At 46.5% G+C, this 26,174-nt stretch overlaps 1 protein-coding gene across 3 annotated transcripts in view; it reads left to right on the top strand.

Moving 5' to 3' along the window:
• The window catches only part of NEURL1 (neuralized E3 ubiquitin protein ligase 1), a 68,980-nt gene that overhangs the window by 3,990 nt on the left and 38,816 nt on the right, over nt 1-26,174 (top strand). Inside the window, exon 2 of one of the 3 annotated variants that reach the window (XM_081074474.1) lies at nt 22,190-22,317. The exons of the other annotated variants lie outside the window; for them this stretch is intronic. The gene's annotated coding sequence lies outside the window, so the exon portion shown is untranslated. The remainder of the gene's footprint in view (nt 1-22,189; nt 22,318-26,174) is intronic. 3 annotated transcript variants of the gene reach the window in all.

The following is a 26,174-nucleotide window of genomic DNA, read 5'->3' as shown; positions in this document are numbered from 1 at the left end:
GGCACAGGGTGACTGGGCAGGGGGTTCATGCTTCATGGAGATGGATAAGAGAATCAAGGTCTTCCTCCTTCCCCAGCTCTTTCTGAGCACCTGCCCGCTTGGGAGAAAAGTAACTAGGAAATCTTTGGGGAGGACTCCTCAGCCCCAGTGATCACCTATAGATGGGGATTGGATGGGCCACCTTCCATCTTTTTTTTATTGTGGTAAAATTCACATAACAGAAAATTCACCGTTTCAACATTTTAAAGTGTACAGTTCAGTGGTGTTTTGTACATTCACAATATTGAGCAACCACCACCTCTATCTAGTTCCAGAACATTTTCATCACCCCAAAAGGAAAGCCTGTAAGCAGTCACTTCCCCTTATCCACTCCCCTGAATCCCTGGCAACCACTTTCTGTTATGGATTTGCCAATTCTGGGTGTTTCATATAAATAGAATCACACTATATTTGTCCTTTTGAGTCTGGCTTCTTTCACTTAGCATAATGTTTTCAAGGTTCATCTATGTAGTACGAGGTCTGACAATTAAGTTCACGAACTCATCCTAGAAAAAGTGCTACATACCTCATTGCTGAATATCATTACGGTCACCTTTGAAGTACTTCCCTTGGGAAGCTATGTACCGACGCCAGTGCCTAGTCCATCCTTCAAAGCAATTTGGAACTCTTTTTCTGGAACGGCCATAGAGCTCTCATCGTATTACCCTTGATGTCCTGAATGTCATCAAAATGTCTTCCTTTCAATATTTCCTTTATCTTCGGGTAAAGAAGGAAGTCATTGGATGCCAGATCAGGTGAGTAGGGAGGGTGTTCCAACACAGTTATTTGTTTACTGGCTAAAAACTCCCTCACGGACAGTGCCGTGTGAGCTGGTGCATTGTCATGATGCAAGAGCCATGAATTGTTGGCGAAAAGTTCAGGTGGTCTAACTTTTTCACACAGGCTTTTCAGCACTTCCAAATAGTAAATTTGGTGAACTGTCCAGTTGGTACAAATTCATAATGAATTATCCCTGTGATATCAAAAAAGGTTAGCAACATTGAAGTTCATGAACTTAATTGCCAGACCTCATAACATGTTTTCTTTCCTTTTTGTAGCTGAATAGTATTCCAATGTATATGTATACATATATATATATATATATATATATATATATATATATATATATATATATATATATATGTGTGTGTGTGTCACATTTGGTGTATCCATTGGTCAGTTGATTGATACTTGAGTTGTTTCCACCTTTTGGTTATTGTGAATTTTGCTGCTATGAAAATGCGTGTATAAGTTTTTGTTTGAACACCTGTTTTCAGTTCTTTGAGGTATATACCTAGGAGTGAACTTCCCATCTCTTAAAAGCTGGTACTAATTGAATTGGACATTTAACAAAGCCACTGGTTATGACAGCTGCAGGGAGATTGTCCCCCTCCAGGTTTGGCTGGGTGTGGCATTGTTTCCAGAATCTCTTTTCCATTCTGGCTGAGGCTCCTGGCCCTGAGGGAGGATCCTCTGCCTTTGGCCAAAGAGCCTTAATTCTTTGAGGTGGGCCAGAGTGAGCCACAGGAACTTTTCTGCAGTCCCTGAACTTCCTCGGTGCTCTCTGAGGGTGGTGGTGCTGCAGTCCTACCTATTTTCCAGCTTTCACATTCTCTCTGCTACTTCCTGATCTGGTTCCTTATCCCAGATATTGCTAATAGCTAGCCTCTTTGCCTTCAGTTCCTCTTTTGATGCTGCCAGAGTGAGCTGTCTAAAGTAGTCCTTTCATCATGCCCCTCCCCTATCCACAGCCTTCAAGGTTATGACCCAGATTGTCATAATCAGATATTCAAGGTCTCAGTCCTTTTGGCCAACCCACAGATATTCCCACAGCCCTTGTCTGGGCTCCTCCCTTGGTTGTCACGATGCTTGCAGGTTAGGTGAGCTCATTCAGCTCTCCACCCCCAGTGATGCAGCAAACAGACCTGGAAAAGAGGGCTGGAGTCCTCTTCTGACCCTCCAAACTTCAGAGTCTGGGCTGAGACAGCCCCCGTGTTGAACCCTGAACATGCCTTGTTGATTTTTAGTTCAGTCTGACCTCTGAACCCTGTATTGTTAATCATACCAATAAGATTTTTAGCTACTGTGTGTTGGGTGGTTACCGTGTGCCATGTACATACATGTAGATTATTTAGATTAATGTCCTCCTGACAAACTACTGAGGTAGATTTCGTCACCATTTTATAGATGGGGAAAGAGAGGTTAAGTAACTTATTGCAGACTACAAAGTTAGTAACTGATGGAGCTGGGATCGAAACCCAGGGCTCTCTGAGATCAGGCTTCTCAGAAGAGGGGAACCTGGAGTCGGATAGAGAAGATTTGGAATGGAGTTATAAGGGTATCTCGCTGAGGGCATGGCAGCGAAGGTATGGAGGCAAGAAAATGCAAGGTGTGTGCAGGGCCAATGAGCAATTCCTCCAGCCTGGGGTATGGGACAAACAGGTCAATCTTTAAAGGTAGGCTGCGGCCAGATCTTGGAGGGCCTCTGATGTCAGAATGAACAGTTTAGACTTTACCATGTAGGCAATGGGAGCCATGAATGGCTTTTGAGCAGAGGAGTGTAGTAATTTCATTTAAATACTAACGAGAACAGCAGCAGAATACAGGCTGAGGGGAGGAGGGAATGATGTCTCTTGAGCTGCTGGGAGGAGTGGAGGCTGCAGGACTTCTGTCTTGGGCCTAGCTCAAAGAGCTGGTGGGACAGCCAAGCTGACGACTCCATCTAGGAGTCACGCATCTGGAAGCATTTTTGACCCTCTGGGATGGTATGTGCCCACTTCCAAGATGTGCATACTGGGGCCCAGGCATTGGCTCTAAACCACAGAGCTCAAGATGGAGGTAGGATGAGCAAGAGTGGTAACAGAAGGAGGAAGAGTGAGGGAGGAAGGAGGGCAGGAGCTGGTTGCTGCCCAGGGGACGCCTCCCCCCTGTATGCCAGCTTGCCTGGGCCTCTTTCCTGTTGGTCTGTGACTCTGTTGTTCTTTGTCCTGCACATCCAGGAGCTAGAGGATGAGGGGCTGCTTCTCACTGAGCCGGTTGCTTGGGCAACGCTGGGCAGGATGCAAGTGGTCTCCTTGGTAACACCTGGGAAACCTGCCTGCAGAGATAGAGAGAAGTGGACTGGCCAGCAGTCAGGCTGGGTGGTGCAGGCAGAGCCAGGAGAGGCCGCTGAGACCTAGGCTTGTGAGGAGGGTCAGGCTTATGGAATAGCCTGAGCTTCCTGTTGGCCGTTTTCCAGAGGCCTTGGGAGCCTGCCTGGTGAGACCAGAGGTGCTAATGGGCAGCCCAGGAAGTGGAAAGAGATGAGGGTGGAGTTGGGAAGGGGGGAGACTGAGTCCCTGGATGACAGATCCAGCTACAAGGTTTATTAAAAGATGCTTATCAGAGGTCATTACCCAGATTCTGCTGCTTCGGGAAATGAGCAGGTGCTGACGCCTGTGGGGGGGATGGGGGTGGGGGTGCAGAGAGAAAAGACTGGTTAGGAGAGGAGGAGGAACTAGAGCTAGTCACTGCGAGGCAGGTGGGAGGCCTTGGCTTTCTGCTTTGGCTGCGGTTCTGGGTACAGGTGGGGCTCTGTGCTGGGCTCTAGGACTGAAGTTCTCCCAGGGTGAGAGTTGGGATTCCCGGGATGCTCTGATAAGGAGGGCTCATTCTGTTGTTTGACAAACGCACATGAAGCATCAGCGATGGGCCAAAGGCTCTCGTAGGCGTGAGGACGCGGTAGTACACAGAAATGATGAAGGTTCACTGCCAGGGAACTTCCCGTCCAGTGGGGGAGGCAGATGAGAACAAAAATGAATCAGAATATGATAACAATTGCTAACATGCTGTGTGCTAGAGTCTGTGCTAAGCTTTTTTACATCCATTCTCTCATTTAATCTTTAAAACAGCCGTGTGAAGTATGATTATTAACCCCATTTATGGATATATAAACTGAGGCTCAGAGAGGTTGAGTAACTTGCCCAAGGTCACAGGGCTGGTATGAGATAGAGCTGGGATTCTAGTCAAGATATCTCTGATTTTGCAGTTCGTTTTTTTCTCTTTCTTTCAGTCTCGTTTAATAACTCTTTTATTGTAGAACAGTTTTAGATTTACAGAGTTATTGCAAAGTAGTGTAGAGATTTTCCACACATTCTATACCCAGTGTTTCCATTGTTAACATCTTACATTATCACGGAACATTCGTGGCAATGAATTAATATCGGTACGTTGTTATTAACTGATAACATAATAACTGAATAAACCATACTTTATTCACATTTCCTAAGTTTTCCCGAATGTTCTTTTTCCGTACCAGGATCCCATCCAGGATACTGCATTATGTTTTTTGTCACCACGTCATATATTTAGTTGTCATGTTTTCTCAGGCTCCTCTTCGTTGTGACAACTTCTCACACTTTTCTTGTTTTTGATGACCTTGGCAATTTTGAGGATTGCTGGTTAGACGTTTTGTAGACTGTCCCTCTGTTGGGATTTCTCTGATGTTCTTCTCATGATTAGATGTGGTTATAGGTTTTGGAGAGAAAGACCATAGAGCTGAAGTGCCATTTTCCTCATGTCATATCAACGGTGCATGCTGTCAAAATGATGTTGACCTTGATCGCTCGGCCGAGGTAGTGCTTGATGGGTTTCTGCACTGCAAAGTTAAAGTTACACGTTCCCCCCTTTCCATATTGTGCTCTTTGGAAGAAAGTCCCTATGCACAGCCCACACGTAAGGGATGGACAGTTATGCTCAACCTCCTTGAGGATGGGGGACCCACTGCTTTAACTGTCCTGTCCAACAATTAATATTGTCTTAGTTACGTACCCAAGCAGTTACATTTGGGTAAGGACTGTAAAACAGAGCTTGACCTGGTCCCGGGCGTCTGGGAAAGTTTATTTAAGGAAGTGATCTGAAAATGAGTAGGAGTCAGCTTCATGTTCCTAGAGGGGGTGCTCCTGACATGTTGGGTGTGGAATTATTCATTTAGCATCCCTACCCCTGCCTGTTAAACGTCACTGGCTACCTAAATGGCATTGTGACATTAAAAAGATAGCTCTTTCATATTTTTAAAAGCACCCCAGAAGGGGCAGTCCCATCTCCAGTTGAGAGCACTGAGCTGGGTGTGGAGGGCATTGGCAAAGGGTTCCTGGTAGCGGGGCTAGCACAGCCCCTGTGCCTGAGGACAGAGTTTAGGGCTGGTTCACCACTGCTGCGAAGTAGGAGGGGCTGAACCCAGGCCAGTGTAATCCCAGCCCTCTAGGCCAAGGAACTTTCAGCAGAACATCATTAAGCAGCCACTCCCTTGTCCGTGGAAGAAGCTACTGCTCACAAAGGCTATCTGTATGGGGCTGGAGCAGAAGCACAGAGGACCCTTCTTGGAATGAAGGGAGAGGCAGGAAGTACGTCTGCTGGCTTACCTGGATGGTCTTCTTTGCTTCTGCTGCCCCCAGAATGCCATCCTGACTACTCCAGAGGGACAGAAAAGGGAGAACATTGCAAGGGGAAGGTGCTGTCATATGATTAGGGTGGTGGCAGTCCCACATGCCCCTGGCTTTCACCTGCATGTTTCACCCTTGACTGCCCCAGCCTCTGCCTGGTATCTGTTAAAAGGCTGATCTCTAGGGGATGGCCAGGCTAGAGTGTGTGTGTCCACTTGGGGGTGTCCAGGTGCCCCTGAAAGCAAGGGGAGTAGGCACTTTGCCCTGATCAGAGTCGCTGCCCACGCTGTGCTGGGCGTGGTGCTGGGTATGGAGAACTGAGAGGTGAGCCCTGGGCATCGTCTGTCCTTGAAGTGCTCATAGCCTGACCTCATCCAGTCCAGACATCCGTTCATGTTGGCAGAAGGGTCCTGGAGCCCTTCTCCTCCTCTGTGTCTGCTTTCCTTTCCTTTTCTGTCCCTGATCTTCCCAGCAAACGCTCCTTTAAACACATTCTCCCCGAGGGAGAGGATTGGCAGGTTCTCAGGTGTGCCTGGGGCTGGTGGAAGGGTCTCGTATATACCAGAGAGATTGTTTTGTCCTCCCTCTTTTCTCAGCCCAGAGTTGGGGTTCTCAGCTCTGGAAAAGGGAAGCGACTTACTCAAGGTCATACAGCTGGATTGGATCAGGTGGTAATGAGGTCTCAAGGCTCTGTCCTTACAGAATTACGCTCTCAGGAGCTGGGGCATTCGCCGTGGTGGTGGGGAGGAATGCTTTTCCCAACTGTGATACGTGCTGTCCCCAGGGCAACCCCTGGAAAGCTTTAAACAGAAGAATGGCAAGATCACTTAGATGTCTTAGAAAGCTCTGGAGAAACAGAGGGGCAGCGGTGGGGCCAGGCTGGGGGTGGCTGCAGCCCTTTGGGGAGGAGAGAGGTGGCTCCTGCCAGAGTGGGGCATCGAGAAAGGGAGGCAGGTAGATTGATCTGGGAGAGGCTTTAGAAGATTCTGACTCTGGGCACTGGTCAGTGCGGCACCCAGGTGGCTTGGCATGGAAGACCTTGGATATACTTGGGGGGTGGGCCTCTTGGGGGGACTAGGGTATGTGTGTGATGTGTGGGTGTTTCCGCGAGAGCTGTGTCGCACCCAGGGCCTCAAGGTCTTAGAGCCAGGAGGAGAGACAGGTGAGCCGGGCAGGGCTGGCTCTGAGCTCTTGGTTCCATGCCTACCCCCTGGGACACCGTCAATAATTAATGTCCCCTCTGCTTTTCACAGGTGGCTCCTGAGTGGGCAGAAGCACCTGTGGTGTGATGTGCATCGGGCTTTCTGCTGGTGCTCAAACCAGGGGCCTTCAGTCCAGCCCTAGCCAGGCTTTCTCAGGTGGCTCCTCACTCCCTGTAGGGCCAGTCTCTCCTGCATGCTCGCATACACACACAAACCATAAAAGATGGCCATAAATCAGCCGGGACAGGCCAAGGCTGCTCCGGTTTTCCCAGACTGGAGATCAAAGCCCCAGACCCTCACCATGGGGCTCAGTACTTATTAAATTATTAAGCCTTCGAGGGAGGGGAAAGCAGGCGGGACTGGCTGAATGGCCATCTAGTAAACAGAATGCGGAAAAATGGGCTGAGAAATGAGGCAGCAGGTAGGAAAGGGGAAGAGAGGAGAGAAAAAAGCTGTGCCCTGGGCTTGAACACTTCACAGGACTGTCTCTTGTATTTGAATAGCACTTAAATGGTCCCCTCCTGCTTTCTCCTCCAGGATCTTGTTCAATTCCCATGACAAGGATTCATAGGCCCACTTGACTGAGGAGAAACTGAGGCCCAGATTATCATGAGATTGTGAAAGTCCATACTTCTGAGTCCTGTTCCAGGCTCTTTCTTGGTCTCTTAATGGGACCTCTTTGAATCAACATTAGGTTGATGTCCATTCTTGACTCTTGCTTGCAGGATACAGACTGGGGTGAGTGAAAAAGCCCATCCTGACCCCAGTAGAACCAGCTAGGACCTCTTCCTGCCTCTGATTCCCCTGGAGTCCCCAGTTTCCAGGGACTAAGGCAGAGCTTGGACCCAAAAGAATGCCCTTCCCTACCTGAGGTAACAGGTTCTATCCCCAGCCCCCAATCCGGTTAATCTCAGGAAAACCCTTCTTTTCCTTGCAGCTTTATTGTGGTATAATTGACAAAATTGTAATATATGTAACGTGTAAAATCTGATGATTTGATATATGTATACATTGTGAAATGACTCCCACAATCAAATTAATTAACACATCTACCACCTCACATAGTTACTTTTTTTTTTTCTTAAATATACCCGGAAGTGGGACTGCTAGATAATGTGGTAGTTCTATTTTTAATTTTTTCAGGAGTTTCCATACTGTTTTCCAAAATGGTTGTACCAATTTACATTCCCACCAACAGTGTTTAAGGGTTCCCTTTTTCCTGTGTCCTCATCCATGTTTGTTATCACTTGTCTTTTTGATAATAAATGTCTTACAGGTGTGAGATGGTATCTCATTGTGGTTTTGATTTGATTTCCCTAATGGTTAGTGACACTGAGCACCTTTTCGTATACCCGTTGGCCATTTGTATGTCTCCTTTGGGGAAACGACTATTCAGGTCCTTTGTCCATTTTTTAATTGAGTTATTATTATTTTCTTGCTATTGTTCCTTATATATTTTGAATAGTAGCCCCTTATAAGATGTATGGTTTACAAACATTTCCTCCCATTCTGTAGATTGCATTTTCATTTTGTTGGTTGTTTCCTTTAGTATGCAAAAATGTTTTAGTTTGATGTAGCTTCCCTTGTTTATTTTTTCTTTTGTTGCCTGTCCTTTGGGTGTCAAATCCAAAAAATCATTGCCAAGATCAATGTCAAGGAGATTTACCCCTGTGTTTTCTCATGGAAGTTTTATGGTTGCATGTCTTATGATCAGATCTTTAATTCATTTCGAGTTGATTTTTATATGTGGTATGAGTTACGGATTGAATGTAATTCTTTTGCATGTATATCCAGTTTTCCCAACACCATTTATTGAAGAGACTATCCTTTCCCCATCTCGGCACCTTTATTAAAAATTAGTTGACCATATATGAGTGGGTCTATATCTGCATTGTCTATTCTATTCCATTGATCTTTATGTCTGTTTTTATGCCAAAATCATACTGTTTTGATTACTATAGCTTTGAAATATAGTTTGAAGTCACAAAGTGTCATGGCTCTAGCTTTGCTCTTTTTGCTTTAGATTGCTTTAGCTACTCAGGGTCTTTTGTGGTTCCATACAACTTTTGAGATTGTTTTTTCCAGTTTTGTGAAAAATGCTATTAGAATTTTGATAGGGATTGCATTGAATCTCTAGATTGCTTTGGGTAGTATGGACATTTAAAAAAATCAGTTCTTTTAGTCCATGAACATGGAATATCTATTTTTGTCTTCTTTAATTTCTTTTATCAATGTTTTATAGTTTTCAGTGTACAAATGTTTTACCTAGTTGGTTCAATTTATCCCTAAGTATTTTGTTCTTTTTGATGCTATTGTAAATGGGTTTATTAATTTCTTTTTTGGATAGTTTGTCGTTATGACTGTTCTGTGCTGATTCAGCATCCTGCAACTTTACAGAATTCGTTTATTAATTCTAACAATTCTTTGGTTGAGTCTTTAGAGTTTTCTATATATAAGATCATGTCCTCTGCAAACAGACAGTTTTACTTCTTTTCTGATTTGGATGCCTTTCATTTCTTTTTCTTGCTTAAGTGGCTAGGATTTCCAGTATTATGTCCAGTAGAAGTGGCAAGAGTGGACACTCTCTCCAGGGCTGGGGCTGGCAGATCCTCTGGGGCTGAGGAGATCAGCCAGATTCCCAGACCCTGCTGTGGAGCAAAGAGGATGGAGGAAGTGCTGGGACAAGGCTGGGCGTGCCCAGGAGACCACTCACATGGAAGTTTCTGCATCAGAGAGCAGCCCTCCTAGAAACTGGGGCTCTGGTTGCATGACATTCCTCTGGTTCCTTCACTGCAAGTGTGAAGGTACCTGTGTTAGGGAGTTTGGGTTTCCTCGTCTGGTCCCCAAGTTGAGGTTGAGTTAATGAAACAAAATATAGGAAGAATCTGGATCAGCTTTCGAGGAGAGTTCCCCAAGATTCAGGACTTGAACTGAAAGTGGGGGTTTACTGTCTGGTGCTAAGATTCAGTTCCCAGGGCACCAGGTTCTATTTTGGGGTGAAGGTGCCATTTCTGCAGGCAGAATTCTGGCTTGGTATTGAGGTGCCTGTTTTAGGGGTTTGAGTTCCATGCTTGGGGTGAGGGTTCCATTCCTGGAAGTTTTCACTTCAGGGTTCAGGGTTTATGATTGCAATTGAGCTTTGAGTCTTGGGTCCAAGAATCCATTTTGGGGCTCCATATTCTAGAATTGGGTTGAGGTTCCCGTCTTGGGCTTGGGATTTGATTATTAGAGTGGAGGTCTTATGCCTTGGGAGGAAAGGAAGAGCTAGATGGTGCCCTGGAAATGTCCACCGAACTGGACCCCCTTTTGCTTCCAGAGAAGACTTTCTGGGGCCAGAATCAGAGGAATGAATGGGCCTATGGGCTCATGAGCTGATTATTGGGAGGCCCAGGTTTCAGCCCTTCCTGGATGTGAGACAGAATAAATCACTTGTAAGCTCTAGGTCTCCATCTGAAAGCTGGGCCAGACAGTGGTGTTGCCTCTTAAAGTACCATCCCAGTTCACTTGATTCCGCCAAAATGTCACTAATGGTGGGCTCCATAGGCACTGGTGGCCATTGCTTAGTGAGTCAAATCTGTGATGACAGCACTCACGCCGCCCTGGGCACTGTCAGCTTGGTCCCGTTAGTGCCAATTGGATCTTAACTTCTGCCGAGGGACCCCTGGGGAGAAGGAGGACACATGAAGTAGGATAGGTTAAATCTGGGTCCCTGGGGCTTGGTGTGTGCCGCGGGCTGGCGGGAGCTGGGCTGCGCTGGGCCAACAGCTTCCCTCTCTAGTGGGCCAGCTCTCACATGGCCCGGGCTCTGGGTGCAGAAGTGCTGCAACCGTGATCTGAAGGGCCCTGGCTCTCTCCAGGGTGCTCTACAGAGCACTTGTGGCGTCCTTTCGTCTCCAACCTGGCTGGCACCCAGCTGAGAAACATCTGCCTCTCTAGAGGGCCACCCTACGCCCCTCGCCCAGTTTTTTCTCTCATCACCTCAAAGTGGATCCCACTCTCAGAGAGCCAGACTTGCTGGGGAGAAAAAATTCCATTATATTTGTCCCGGCCTTTCAGCTTCTTGAAGACCTGGTGCCTCTTTCTCCACTGGATCTTGCTCCAGATCTCCTAGAGGTTGCTGAGACAGGTGGTCTTGGCTTTATTTCCTGGAGGAGCAGCCTAGGGTACAGCTGCATGGACATATCCAGGGCACCCTCCAGGTTGTGTGTGCCCACCTGCCCAGGGCCACCCAGCTGGCTGGTGGGCCTTGAAGAGGGAGTTCCTGTCCCGTGTCCTCCTATCCCCCATCCACTCCTATTGCAGGTGGATGTTCCTCTTTTCGGGGACAGCAGTGAATGGTGCAGAGCTGTCAGGGGTGAGGCCACACAGGGACTTTCCAGCTCGGGGACAATTTCTCAAATGTTCCAGAAGAACTTCTCCTTTGGGATGGAGCCCCTTCCTTCCCTGTGACCCAGGAAACTCAGGCATGTGAGAAGATGGGGGAGTTTTCTCCATCACCAAATCTGTCTCAGGAATGTAGGGGTAGCTCTGGGCCTGCAGGGACCCCCCAAGCTCCACTCTCTGGGCCTGGTCAAGGTATAAGATAGGATGAGAGGCCTGGGGGTACCATTGGACTATGGAAACCCAACCCAGACGTTGATCTCTGGTGTGGCCCAGCAGGCCTTTGGAGTTCCCCAACAGCATCTGGGGGACCTGGGCCCGTCAGTCATCTGAGGACCGAGGTGGAAAGGCAGGCATGGTGGAAGGCACTGAGGTTGAGGCGTGAGCTCTGGAGTGGGGTCAGACTTTGTCTTTACTAACTGTGCTCCCTGGAGCCAGAGGCTGGCCTTCTCCATACCCGAATTCCTTCTCAGAGATAATGCTGGGCTAGTAATAAACACTAGTTACTATTGTCATCATTAGGCTCAGGCTTCAAGTCCCAGCTTAGACATCACTTCCATCAGAAAGCCTTCCCTGACCAGCCAGCTAGGTTAAATGGCGTCAATGTCATCTCCCACTGCTGCCCATCTCCAGCTTCTCCCCTCATAGCACTGATCATACTAGTTGTTGGGGCCTGTTTACTCGTCAGTATCTTTTACCGCCTGACTTGTTTATTGTCGTATCACTACTACCAATGCCTGGCACACGTAGTAGGCACTGAAATAAATGCAAGAATGGACTGATTCTGGGGAAGTCAAACTTTTCTTCCATGGGCCCTTCAGGGCTGTTACAGCCCATTTTCTTTGTCGAAATGGCATTTCCTGAGTACCAGGCTCTGGGGCCAAGACAAGAGAAGCAGTATGGCACCACTGGTTCACTCATTCATTCCCTGATGGCATAGGTGTTCTTTGGGTGCCAGGCCTTGTGCCAGCCTCTGGGGCAGACGTGCCCCTGTCCTCACAGCACTTGTGGTGCTGATCACTGGGGTAAAGGAGGTTGGAGGAGAGGAGGGTGGCTGTTAGGCCGAGAGGAGTCAGACAGGGCTCCCAGGAGGAGGGATTGGTTCAGAAGAATGGTCAGGAACTTTGTATGGATAATATGGACGGGCTTTCTCTTGGGGGTGGGCAGGGGGCAGATGGAGGAGCTGGAGCTGCCTGTGTATGGCACTAAGGCAAGGCTGGCTGATGACAGTGTGGCCCCAGAGGGTGCACGAGCCTTGGCACTCATGCTGAAGTGCCACTGATCCTAGCTCTGCCACCAACACACAAGTGACCTTGGGCAGATCACGTCACTCCGCTCAGATGAGAACTGTGATGGCTTCCTCTCAGGATTGTCAGACCACAGTGACAAAGCACTTTGTGAAAGGAGATGGCCCAGGTAATGGAGGGGTGGAGGGGCAGGGCCTGCAGAGTTAGGCTAGAAGGCAGGTATGTGTGAGGCAGCTGGTGGGAAAACAGGAAGGCAGTCCTGCTTCAGGCTTCTCTGTTTTGTAAATAATTAAATTCTTATCTCAGGTTTGTGGTGTCCACACTGCAGGAGGCAGGTGGGGACAGCTGGGAACAGGTGCTGTATTGTCCAGGAAGTGGTGGAGTCCTTCCCTCCCTTTCCCCTCCCTCCTGGCCTCCTGATCCTGGCAGGTAGGGTGTGGGTAAGAATTGAGTCTTCCTGTCACTGACTGTCTCACTGCTTCCCTGCATCTCTCTTTCTTTCTCCTGCTCTTCGTGTTCTCATCGTCCGGTGCCCTTTCACATTCCCAGCTCTGCTGACACAAAGGACCACTTGCCCCTCTACCCCCAGGCCCCACGCCCCTTGACGACATTACCTGGTGCCTGCCCCCCACATTGCTGCCCGTTGAAACCCTTCTCCCTCCCCAGTGGCCCTTGTCAAATACCCCCACCCCTCCTCGAGTCCCCCACCTTCCCTCTCCTCTCCAGGTCTGCCCAGCTCTTGAGGGGCCTCAGGGGAGCACTGACCTCTCACTCCATGCTCCAGAGACAGTCATTTTTTTTTTTTTTTTTCACTTTTAGTGCTTAATACTGAGAATGTGAAGGTCTGTTTAGTCTTGTCCAGCTAACATAAACCAGCCGGAACTGGGCCTTGGCGGGGACTGTGCTGTAAGTTCCCTTATTTGGAATGAAATTCATTGTTTTTCACTGGAAGAAAAGTGGGGGCTTTGGGGAGGCTCTGCTGGAACCCCTCTCAGGGTGTGGCCCGAGTGGCCCACCCAAAGGTCATCAAGGTATCTGTGACACTGAGGCTGGCCCTAGGACACCAGCCACAGCAGTGCCTCAGGGATGGAGACAACCTGGAGTCATGTTGTCTAACCCTATCCTTTCACAGGGGAGAAACTGAGGCTCAGAAAGAAGGAAACTGCCCAGCGTCACGGGGCAAGTTGAAACAGAAAGAGATCTAGAATGCAGTACTCCTGACTCTGTGGCTCTGAGATCTCTGCTGTGCCAGGGCGCCTCTGGCATAGGAACTGGTGGGGATGGGGCTGCAGGGTGGGATGGGGGCACTGATGAATCTGGCTAGAAGTGGCCTGCAGTCTGGAATCTTCCAGGGCTTCTGGGGCTAAGCACAGAGGCCTGGGGCAGTGAGTCCAGGGGAGGGGACATGGAAGAAGAGGACGGGAAGAAAGGAAGGAGGGGATGAGAGGAAAGAGAGAGGTAGCTGAGGGGTCCAGGAGAGCTAGGTTCTGGCCCCAACTCTGCTGCTGTCACTGTGACTTTTTATCTCAAGTGCCTTCTTCCCCACCTGCCCTAGAGAGTCGTCTCATAGGGTGTGTATCGGATAAACTGAGGTCAGAGAGTGTGTCTTGCCTGTGATGAGCTGTGTGACCCATCCTCTCTGTGCCCAGGTTTCCCCTCCTTGTAAAGAGGGGTGTGGACTCTTCATGAGTGCCCTGCGTGAGCATGAGCTTTGAGAGCAGAACTTGGGTTCCAACCTTGACTCTGACGCTTCTTAGCTGGGCTGTTAATTCGGGGCAGAAACTTCAAAACCTGGGGGTCTAGTGGAAGCAGTGAAGGTCTTTGCAAAGATGACACCAACTCATATATCGAAAATACCTGTACCTGAGTGCCTAATACATAGAGTGGGGAGTGGGACAGGAAGCAGGCAACCACGTGGCCTTGAAGCTGACCTTGAAGCTGCACAGCTTCCCCAGGCTGGCCTTGGGCTTTCGTGGCCCTGCTTCCTTAGCTCTATCCTGGACCCCTACTCAAAAAACAGCAAGTGCGTGTTTAGATGTTCTTTCTAGAGAAAGTTCCCATTTAACATTATTTTTTTTTCTTATTTATTCACTTATTCTTTTCACAGAGAACACCCAGCTGGGACGTAGGAAGCTGTAACTGACCAGCTTAGGAATTCCTGAGACTGGAAAAGGAAAGAGAGATGTTAGGAAGTGTGGGCCTGAGAAATCCTAACTAGAAAGCCTCTGGTGCTGGGGAAATTAGGGCAGGAGACATTGCATTATTTACTGTGAGTATTCTGCTCATTGCTCTGTTAGCAGTAGCACTAGTCCTAGTACCCAAGGCTGTTTGTAAAGGTGCATTAAACATTTGCTTCTGCATGTTTAGGGAGGCACTCATTTACAAAAGATCGCCTTGCTGCCAAGAGCAAACCACCAGCTAGTGAAACATTAAACGCAGCATTAAAAGTGGAAAGAGATGATATTTGGACCAACGTCCACACAGGTCCCGGGTGTGTGGAAGTGGGAGCCACTGAAGGCTTTAGATTTGCTTCTTGGATGGGTCAGTCTAGCTGCCCTGTGGAGGATGGATTTAAGTGGGACAAGATGAGAGCAGGGAGACCAGCTATGATGGGAACGTAGCTGTCTGGGGGAAGGATGCCAAAGCCTGAACTACAGTTTTGGTGAAAGAGAGGGGGAACACATTGGAGACACTGGCAGCACTGGAAAATGAATGATGGGGTGATAAGGGAGAGGGAAGCTCCAAGGTGGTGCCCAGGTGGCTGGGAGGATGGTGATTACATCAGGGCTCCATGCAGGAGAGGCGGCTGGAGGGCAAGATGGTGGGTTGTGTTTTGGGATGTCAGAGGAGCCCTGAGGCCTTCTGGGGGAGATGTGGGTTGGCAACTCCAGGTGTAAGCTTGAAGCTCAGGGGAGAGGTCATGGCTGCCACCTGTTTCAGCAATGGGTGCCACTTAGACCTTAAGGGTGGACAGAATGAAACCATGAAGGAGTTGTCAGAAGAGTACAAGGGGAACCAAGAAAGGGCAGGGACCAGACAGGGCAAGGGAAGCCATGGGAGTAGAGTCTAGAGGTTATGCTATGGCATAGGCACTTCTTCTCAGACCTTAATGGGCCTGCAGGTTGCCTGGAAGCTTGTAAAATGCAGGTTCCTGGGGCCCACCTCCAGATAATCTGGTTTAGTAAATCAGGGGGTGAGTTCTTGGGATCTGCGTTTTAAACAAGAATTTCAGGCGGTACTGATGTGAGGGATCCTTGGACCACCTCTTATGAAACACTTGCCTGGGGGTCACTTGACTCTTGGGTCTTGACCTTGGGCAAGTCCCTTGATCTTCCAAATCTCTGTTTTTTTGTCAGTAAGTAGGCGTACTAGTTCCCGACTGACAGGGCCACCACGTGGATTAAGTGAGGTCATCACTGTAGGTCATGTGGCTCAGGACCTGGTCCACAGTCAGAGCTCAGTAAACAGTAGATGCTTCTTGTTTATTATACATGCTTGAAGGTGGCAAGCAATGGGATCAGGCAGGCTGCTGACTGCATAGGTGGGTCAGTCCAGTGGGGGTACTCTCCGCCTAGCGTCTGGCCCTTGGCTGAACTGGCCCCAAATTTCCATCTCCTAGATGTGTCATCTGAATCGATAGAACTGGGGGCTCCTGGCTCTTCTAATCAAGTCCACAAAAACTAACAAATCAAACCAGAGGTCAGCTTATTACTTCTCAGTGAGAAATTTACTGTGAGTTGGACTGGACTGTATGTTGACTACTTGACACCTTCCACCTCTGCGAGAAGCTACTTGAGTGCTGGGAGGAGTTGAGGACACAATCTGAGGATTTAATGCCTTCTGAACCCTACCCAGGCCACTTCACCAATAGGGGAATGCCTGCCAGGTGGTCCCAACACTTGGGCCTGCCTGGCTGTGCTCCTATGGGCCCCGCCATGGCTTGCCTCAAATAACCCTCTTTTCCCTGATTCCTCTGCATCCAATGAACACGTGTTATCTTTAGGCTTGTTAATACCACCAGTCAGATGTTCTTTAAGACCCACCAGCTCTGGGGCTATTTCATCTCTTGAGGGTAACTTGGCCTGCTCTGATTCATGACCAGTCAATTTCATAGACTACATTTTTGGGAAAGCCTCTTGCCAAGTGCCATGGGGGGGCACCTCATTGTTGCCCCCTCCCTACTTACTGCCCATGCAGGGTTTCAAGGAGGGAGTGAGGTAAGTCAATGATGACCCGTCCATGCATAGGAATACTTTGCAGCTTTTAATATTATCAGGTACTGCAATAAAAATAAAAGGTCCACCATATTTTTAAGAGGAAACAGCACATTGCATGATGCACAGTGTACATGTTATGATCCTGTTTGTATTTAGAATATTATAGTTTTCCTTTCTCCCTCCTCTCCTCCTTTCCCTCTCTCCTTCCCTTCCTTCCAACTAATATTTATTCAGTGCCTACAAAGTGCCAGGCTCTGCTCGCGGCGCTAGGATATAACAGTGACCAAATTCCCAGTCTTATAGAGTTACACTCTTGTAAGGAGAGACAGACTTCAAAAAAAAAAAAAAGGTGCCATATGGGATGTCAGATGGTGATAAGTGCTACGGAGAGAAATAAATCATGGGGTGTGTGCGGGGTGATCTGTGGATGTTTACATTTTTAAATAGGTTGGCCAGAAAAGGCCTGAGAGCATTTGACAATGACTGGAAAGAGGTGACAGGGTGAGAGATGGAGATATTTGGGCAGAACTCTCTCTTCTGTGGTTCGACGCCTTGAGGTCTGTCTGTGCGTCTGCTCATCACTCACCCTTTCCTTTGTTCAAACACAGGCATAGGCTGAGTGGATGCCCACCCACCTTTACCAGTGGCTGCCTCTGGGGAATAGGCTGGGGCTAGAGTGGTATGGAGGAATGAGATGCTTTTCTGTTTTACTCCATATTAGTTGGTACTATTTTATTTAATTTTTAAAAGATAAGCATGCATTACTTTTATACTTTAAACCTTTTTTAAAAAATGAACTTTTATATCCCCACTTCTAACAGAGGGTGGTCTGCAGAGACAAATCCCTGCTTTGACAAGCTCTACGGAGGAATGAAGGAGGTATTTGATGTAGTTATGCCTGGTGCCAGGACAGCGCTAAGTAGCCAAAAAGTGCAAACTAAAAATGAGTGGAATTCAAACAAATCCTGATTCGCTCGCCTTACTGGGAGCCCCTGGGAGTCAGGGCCAGGGTTCCACCTCTTATGCCTCTGGGGGCTGGTGAGGTCTGGCTCCTCTTCATAGAAATTGAGGAACTCCTTAATCTAGAAGACCCTTATCTAGAAGACCCCAAACCCTCCTTCAGCCTGCGTGTGGTTTTGGACCTCCTGTCTCAGACATCACACTGTATCATCTTCATCATTCTTGTCACCATTTTAAACTGCTACTGCCACCAGCTACAGATGCTTTAGTAACAGTTTACTACTTAAATTATAGGAGTCATATACCCTTTGAGCAACATCTCCCCATTTCCCACACCTCTCAGCCCCTGGCAACTATCATTCTACTCTCTGCTTTTATGAGTTTGACTCTTTTATATTTCACATATAAGTGAGGTCATGCAAGATTCCTCATCTTTCTCTGGCTTGTTTTACTTAGTATAAGATCCTCAAGGTTCATTCATGTTGTCCCAAATGGCAGGATTTCTTCCCTTCTTTTCAAAGGCTGAAGACTATTCCATTGTGTATATATTTTTATCCATTTATCTTTATCCATTTATCCATTTATCTATAGATGGACATAGTTTGTTTCCATATCTTGGCTATTGTGAAAAATGCTGCAATGAACATGGGGGTGCAGATATCTCTTCAAGGTAGTGATTTCATTTCCTTTGGCTATATACTCAGAAGTGGAATTGCTGGGTCATAAGGTAGTTCTATTTTTAATTTTTTGAGGAACCTCCATACTGTTTTCCACAGTGGCCGCACCAATTTGCAATCCCACCAACAGTGTACAAGCATTCCCTCCTCTTCACATCTTTGCCAGCACTTACCTCTTGTCTTTTTTATAATAGCCATCTGACAAGGTGTGAGGTGATATCTCATTGTGGTTTTTATTTGCATTTCTCTTTTTGAGCACCTTTTGATATTCTTGTTGGTCATTTGTATGTCTTCTTTCGAAGAATGCCTTTTCAGGTCCTTTGCCCATTTTAAAAATTGGTTTATTGTTATTATTAATTTTTTTACTATTGTTTGAGTTTCCTGTATATTTTGGATATTAACCCCTTGTCAGATGTACGGTTTGCAAATACTTTCTGTTATTCCATAGGTTGTCTCTTAACTCTGTTGATTGCTTCCTTTGCTGTGCAGGAGCTTTTCAGTTTGATGCAATCCCATTTGTCTATTTTTGCTTTTGTTGCCTGTGCTTTTGGGATCACATCCAAAAAAATAATTGTCAAGACCAATGTCAAGCTTTTTCCTTATGTTCCAGTAGTCTACAGTTTCAGGTCTCGTGTTTAAGTCTTTAACCCAATTTGAGTTGATTTTTGTATGTAGTGTGAGATAAGGGTCCAATTTCATAATTCGGCATGTTTTCGTAATATCCAGTTTTCCCACTACCATTTATGGAAGAGACGGACCATCCTTTCCCCATTGTGTGTTCTTGGCACCCTTGTTGAAGATCAGTTGGCCATAATGCTTGGATTTGTTTGTGGGCTCTATTCTGTGCCATTGGTCTATATGCCTGTTTTTATGCCAGTACCATACTGTTTTGATTATTATAGCTTTGTTATAGTTTCAAATCAGGAAGTATGATGCCTGCAGCTTTGCTCTTCTTATTACAGATTGGTTTGGCTTTTTAAGGTCTTTTGTGGTTCCATGTTAATTTTAGGATTGTTTTCTATTTATGTAAAAAAAAAAAGCCATTGAAATTTTGATAGAGATTGCATTGACTCTGTACATTACTTTGGGTAGTATGGACATATTAACAATATGAATTCTTCCAATCCGTGAATACAAGCTATCTTTTCATTTATTTGTGTCTTTTTCAATTTCTTTCACCAACGTTTTATAGTTTTCGGTGTACAGATCTTTTATCTCCTTGATTAAATTTATCCCTAAGTATTTTATTCTCTTTGATGACATTGTAAATGGGATATTTTTTCTTAATTTCTTTTTTGGATAGCATTTTGCAGTTGTCTTGCCTACATATAATTTGGCAGCACTTTGGCGAGGGGGGCAGGGGGCAAGAACCAGTCTTTAATACACTCTTCCAAAGCATTCATTTAGTTTTTTGTTTATATTTTTTAAATAATTGTGGTAAAATACACATAACATGAAGTTTACTACCCTGACCGTTTTTAGGTGCATAGTTTAATGGCATTAAGTACAGTAGGTTCACACTATTTTGCAACCATCATTCACCCTCCATCTCCAGAGCCTCTTTCATTTTCCCAAACTGAAACTCTGTACTCGTTGCACAATAACTCCTCATTACCCCTGCTTCCAGCCTGGCAACCACCATTCTACTTGCTGTGTCTGTGAATCTGAGTACTCTAGGTACCTCATATGAATGGAATCATACAGTGCTTGTCCTTTTGTGATGGACTTATTTCACTTAGCGTAATGTCCTCAAGTTGCATCTACATTGTAGCATGTGTCAGATTTTTCTTCCTTTTTGAAGGTTGAATAATATTCCATTGTTTGACATACCACATTTTGTTTATCCATTCATCTGTTGATGATGGACACTTGCATTCTATGTTTTGGCTATTGTGGATAATGCTGCCATGAACATAGGTGTACAAATATCTATTCAACGTCTTGCTTTCAGTTCTTCGGGGTATATGCCCAGAAGTGGAAGTAGTGAATCACATGTTAATTCTATTTTTAATTTTTTGAGGAACTGATTCAACTTAGTTCTTACAGAAAAAACAATTTTCTTTCTCCATGCCCTCCGTTCACACCTGTATTTAATGGATTTTTAAAAACAGCCTTATTGAAGTATAATTGACATAATAAATATATCATGTGATTTATAATGTACATTTTGAAGTGTTTTGACATATGTATACCTCTGTGAAAACATCAACACTGTCAAGTCAGTGAACCTCTCCACACCCTCAAACATGTGTGTTTAGTAACCCCTCTCCTACTCCTCCCTCTTTCCACCCCCCGCCCCATACTCAGGGAACTACTGATTTGCTTTCTGTCACTATGGATTAGTTTGCATTTTTAGAGTTCTATATAAATGGAATCATGCAGAATGTACTCTCTTTTACTCTGGCTTCTTTCACTCGATATCTTTAGTTTGAGATTCATTCATGTTGTGGTGTGTCATTCTTTTTTATTGCTTAGTGGTATTCCATAATGGGGTGTACAATTTGTTTATCTGTTCACCTGTTGATGGACATTTGGGTTGTTTTCAATTTTGTGCTATTACAAATAAAGTTGCTAAGAGTATTTATATACCAGTCTATGTATGGACATGGATTTCCTTTTCTCTTGGGTAAATACTTAGAAATGGAATGACTGGACCCTATGGCATGTGCATGTTTAACTTGTAAAGAAACTGCCAAACTATTTTCTAAATTAGTTGTACCATTTTACATTTTCACCAGAGTACAAGAGTTCTGATTTCTCCACATTCTCACCAACACTTGGTATGGTCAGTTATTTTAATTTTGGCCATTCTAATAGGTGTGCAGTGGTGTCTCATTATGGTTTTGATGTGCATTTCCCTAAGGACTAATGATATTGAGCATTTCTTCATGTGCTTATTTCCCATGTGTATATCTGCTTTGGTGAAATGTGTGTTGAAATTTTTGCCAATTGATTTTTTCCAGTTTTATTGAGATGAAATTGACACATAACATTGTGTAAGTTTAAGGTATAGGACTGTGTAAATATTTTACAATATTTATATATTGTAAAACAATTACCACCATAACGTTAGTTATCACTTCCATCCCTCCACAGTTACCATTTTTTTTTTGTAGTGAGAACATTTAAGATCTCCTCTCTTAGCAACTTTCAAGTATATGATACAGTCTTGTAGCTGCAATTACCTACTATGCTGTATGTTAGATCCCTAAATCTTATAACTGGAAGTTTGCATCATTTGACCAATATCTCCCCATTTCCCCTGACCCCAACCCCAAGTGAACACCATTCTACTCTGTTTCTCTGCATTTGACTATTTTAGATTCCACATATAAATGAGATCATACCATACTTGTCTTTTTCTGCCTGACTTATTTCACTTAGCATAATGCCCTCAAGATGCATCCAACTTGTCACAAATGGCAGGATTTCCTTCTTTCTCATTGGCCAATTATTTTTTACTGGGTTATTTGGTTTTTCTATTTTTTTGAGTTTTTAAAAAATATATATACTGGATTTTGTATTAGATGTGTACTTTGCAATGATCTCCCAGTCTGTGATTTGTCTTTTCATTCTCTTAAAAGAGATTTTTGATACTTTTTATGTAATAGTTAAATAAATGACATAGTTTCCTGGAATAGGAACCAGTCATAAGCAAGTTTAGGGATAACGCAACTTCTCATATTGAGCATACAGTTCAGCTGGAGGGAGCAAAAGGGTATGTGAGGACACCGGGGAAGACCCCACCAATTTTGAAGATTCTGCGTGCTGTGGCATCAGTCATAATGTTTCCCAGAGGGAATGGAGCTCATCATTATGTCTGAGCCCCTTGTTTTTATTTGAAGTGGCAGTGTATCCAACAAAAAGAGGATATATTCTAGCAACCCCTGCAGCTTGGTGTAGCCATGTGACTACATTGTGGTCTGTGAAATGTAAATTAGAATTGTTGGGTGGACTTTGCTTAAGGCTCCTTTAAAGAGAGGCAGATAGCTTGATTTTGTTTTTTCATGCTCCTCTTGCTTCCTGCCTGGAATGTGGACAAAGTGGCTGGACCTTCAGCAGCTGTCTTGGATCATGAAGCAATCTTGAAGTGTCATGTGGAATGATGGAGTAGAAAGATAAAAGACGCCCAGGTCCCTGATGGCTGTAGAGCTGCCACAGACTTCTTCTATGTGAGAGAAAACACCTTATGTGTTTAAAAATCCATGTGTTAAATAACACCTTATGTATTTATTTTTGGCATTTGTTACTAGCAACCAAATGCATTTCCTAAAGGAATTTGGGTAAATTGACAATGGCTCACGGGGAAGTCAGTTCTATCTCATGTATATTTACATCACTGCGATCATACTGTTAGAATATTTTTTACCCCTGCTTTTCATATTTATCTTTGTCATTACTACTGTTTTCTCCATCATCACAACCATCTTTACCTTTATTGTCCTCCTATTCGTATTGTTATTGTGAATAATAATCATTTTCGTTATTGTAACTGTCTTTGAGAAGATGTACTTGTTGATGGAGGGTTGTTTGTGTGTAAAATGTATTTCTCTTGTTAACTATTCTTTTGGGGGGGGTAAAGGGAGTCTGAGGGAGGGTTTGTCATTGAGGAACATCTGTGGAAACGAATGGAGTTGGTACTCAGATGTAGCGCAGCTTCAGTGCTCATGGTGGAGCGGCCATGTCAATCATTTCTGTCTTGCAAATAGCCAGCATTGCCCCACATGGGGGAAGCCCTCCAGGGATAGGGATGGATTTCAGTCTTCTGCCGGGGTTGGCTGTTGGGGCAGGTCAGAGTCAGTAGTGCCTGTAAAGAAAGGCAAAAGAAATGAATCTTGATGGCGTTAGAAATAAGAAATGATTGAAGGTTCTTGAGTAAAGGAGTAGTGTGGTTTGTGTAGGAAGGACTGGGATGGGTTAGAGGGGACTCCAAGGTAGATAGGCCACTGAGGAGGCTCTCACGGTGGTCCAGGCATGGGTGATGAAGGTCATGTGTTAGGCGGGTCATGTATTAGGCAGGTAAGTAGACCTTAAGCAGTTAAGAGGGCATTAAACATAAATAATAAATAAATAAGTGGGTAGATAATTAATTTAATTGTCAGAGGAAATGCCTGTGTGAGGAAAAACAGAGAAGAAGCAGGGAGAGGCTGGGTGAGCCATCAGACCTCAATGCAAGTGTGACCCTGCGTGAAAGAGAGGGGTAAGGAACAAAGGAAGTTTGGTGGAAGCATTTTAGACTGCAGTGGAGTCCCAAGGAAAGGCCTTGGGGAGTCCCCAGGCCCAAGCCCAGTCGCTGTCGGGGAAGTCCCACGTACCCCGGGAATGGGTCTGCCTTCATCTCCTTGCCCCATTTGGTCACTGGCTAGAAGCAGCTATGGGAACCGTGGCCTTGGAGCAGACACTGGGATGGATTTGAGAGCTCCAGAGCTGGGGCACTCAGTCGCTTCCGCTCCCCGTGGTGGGAGCTCTAAGGGGAGAGGGGTGACGGGGGTGGGGATATGAGGCAGGTGACTGCTGCTGTCTCAGGCCTGTCATTGCAAGGAACAAATGCTGACGGTGTACCGGCTGAAACAGCAAGGAGCTGCACCAGCGCGGATCACAGGAAGTCCAGGGGTGGGTGGAGTTCAGGGTCGCTTGAGTAAAGACTCTAAAATAAGGCCAAGGCTGAGGTACCTTCCATCTCTCTGCTCTGCCTTCCGTGGGTTGCCTTTCTTTCGGGCCAGTAGCTACATGGCCATGGCAGTCCCAGGAACCGGATGCGACAGAGTCTGAAGGAAGCACGACCTATGTCCTCTGCTGCTTTCAGAGGCGTCTCTGAAGAGTTCCCACTATGCTGTATTGGCCAGAAGTGGGTCACATGGCCATTCTTGACCCCGTCACTGGCCAGGAGAGTGGAACTGTTGTGACTGGCTTCTATGGGTGGGTCGCAACCCTGGCTGCACATTGGAACCATGTTGAAGAGCTTTTAGAAGCACCCACACCTGGGCCCCACCCTCAGAGTTTCTGTATTAATTGATCTGGAGTGGGGACTGGGCATGCGTAGTTTTATAACCTCCGTAGGTGATGGTAATGTGCAGCCAAAGTGGAGAAGCACGATCGTCCTGGAGTGGAATAGATGCTGGGGAGTCAGCCGCTTGTCCATTACTGCCCCTGGTTTCGTGTGGCTTGGGCAAGTCGTTTAACCTCTCTGAGCCTCAGTTTCCTCATCTGTAAATGGGGGCTGGCGAGAGCTATGTCCTGCAGTTACTGGATGCTTGTAGACTTTGCAAACCGTAAGTCACTGACACCTCAAGGATAGTTGCTCATCATCCTCCTTTAATTTGGAGGGAAAATTTAGCTTCTGTGCTGCCAGGAGCAGCCAGGGTAGAGATTTCTCCTGAGCACGGCTTCCTGCCATTAAAATAAAAAATGAAAGAGAAGGAAAATGACAGACTGGGAAGCCACGGGTGATTGCAGTGGGCTTTTTTCTTCTTGGATGGTGTGGGTTTGAATGCGCAGCTATAAATGGTTTATGCAAACAAGTTGGAGGGCCTCTTCCCTCTGCCGCCTTAACTGGGAGAGTCTGGGAGGGAGCCAGGCACATGTTTTCAGCATCTTCTCCTTGTAGTCCTGCCGTGGGTGGTTGGGGGCTGGTGGATGCCCTCCTGCTGCCTCCAGGGAAGACGGTGAGCTAGGCTGTGGTTCCTCAGTGTTCCAGGACACACCTGGTTGCTTGGCTTCTTGGCTGTTTCTATCTGAGTGAGCACCAGCTAGTGCTGTCAGTAGTACTGAGGGAACAGGGAGTGCCACCTGGGCGCTGTGAGGTCACGGGGGAGGCAGCCTGTTGCCTTTGGGTCCACAGGAAGCTGGGGCATCACAGCTGGGAGGGTGACCTGAGGACTGAGATGTGGAGCCTGGAGAAGGGGGCAGAAGGGGGCCAAGTAAAGACCACCCATCATCAGCTCTGGCCTGTCTTCCTCGCAACTCCTCCTTCTTTTCCTGTTTCCTTCAGAACATACGCTCTGAGCACTCCCCAGTGCCCACCATGTTAGGGGCTGAGGATCCAGAGCTAATAGGGCCCTTATTGTCACTGCAGGGCTGGGGCTGCACGAAGGACTGGATGTACCTTAGAGAAGGAAGGTGTAGTCTGCCCTGGGGCATTGCGTGATCTCAGAAAGATGCCTCCCCGCTGAGCGATGAAGGTGAGATAGGAGTTTTTGAGTGACCATTGTGAGAGGAGGGCATTCCAGGTAGAGTGACAGTGTTCAAAGAGCCATGGACATGTGTGACGCAGCGGTGTCCTGGGACATATGTGGTTCATGGGCATGGAGTGTTGGTACTTGGGTGGGAGGGGAGACCATATACATGGGCTGAGGCCAGTTCACAGAGGACCTTGAATGCTTCCCAAAGGAGGGCGGAGTTTATCGACTATGGGCTATCTAAGCTGGGGAGTGACCCAGCCAGATTTGTCAGCAGACAGGTCAGCCTGGCAGCCCTCAGGAAGGGGGATGGGGGGCTGAAGGCTGTTGGAAGAATTGTCCAGATCAGCATGAAGCTGGTGGCTGGCAGGAGTAGCCAGGGGATGGATTTGACAAGGACATAGTGACTGCTCAGCTGGGGTGATCCAGGCTGACCCCAGACTCTGGCCTGGCTAATGGCACTCAAGGCATAAACCAGGCCACGGACCCTTCAGGCGGTGCCCATGTTTGGTGGGGTCAGGAAGAGGACTGAGAGCAGTGATGCCCAGCCAAGAGTGTGCTGGCTCATCTTCGGTTTTCCACCAGACCTTGGTGGGAAGGGGTGAGGAGGGTCTGCTCTTCAGACAGTGCAGGAATTCTCGATTGCTTCTCCCCAAATGATTCCTCTCCACATCCGTGAATCAGGGAACTCCTGGTTCAGAGCTAAAGATACATGAGTTCAGAATCTTTATTTTACAGATATGAAAACTGTGGCCCACAGAGGAGAATGATTTGCCCAAGGTCACACAGCAAATTATAGAGGTGGTGTGGCTGATAAAAATAAACCCCCACACAAAGGCGACGTTAATGTA

This window comes from Rhinolophus hipposideros, assembly GCF_964194185.1.
Source record: "Rhinolophus hipposideros genome assembly, chromosome: 15".
NCBI classification, from domain to species: Eukaryota; Metazoa; Chordata; class Mammalia; order Chiroptera; family Rhinolophidae; genus Rhinolophus; species Rhinolophus hipposideros.
This window is presented reverse-complemented; position numbering and strand designations above follow the sequence as displayed.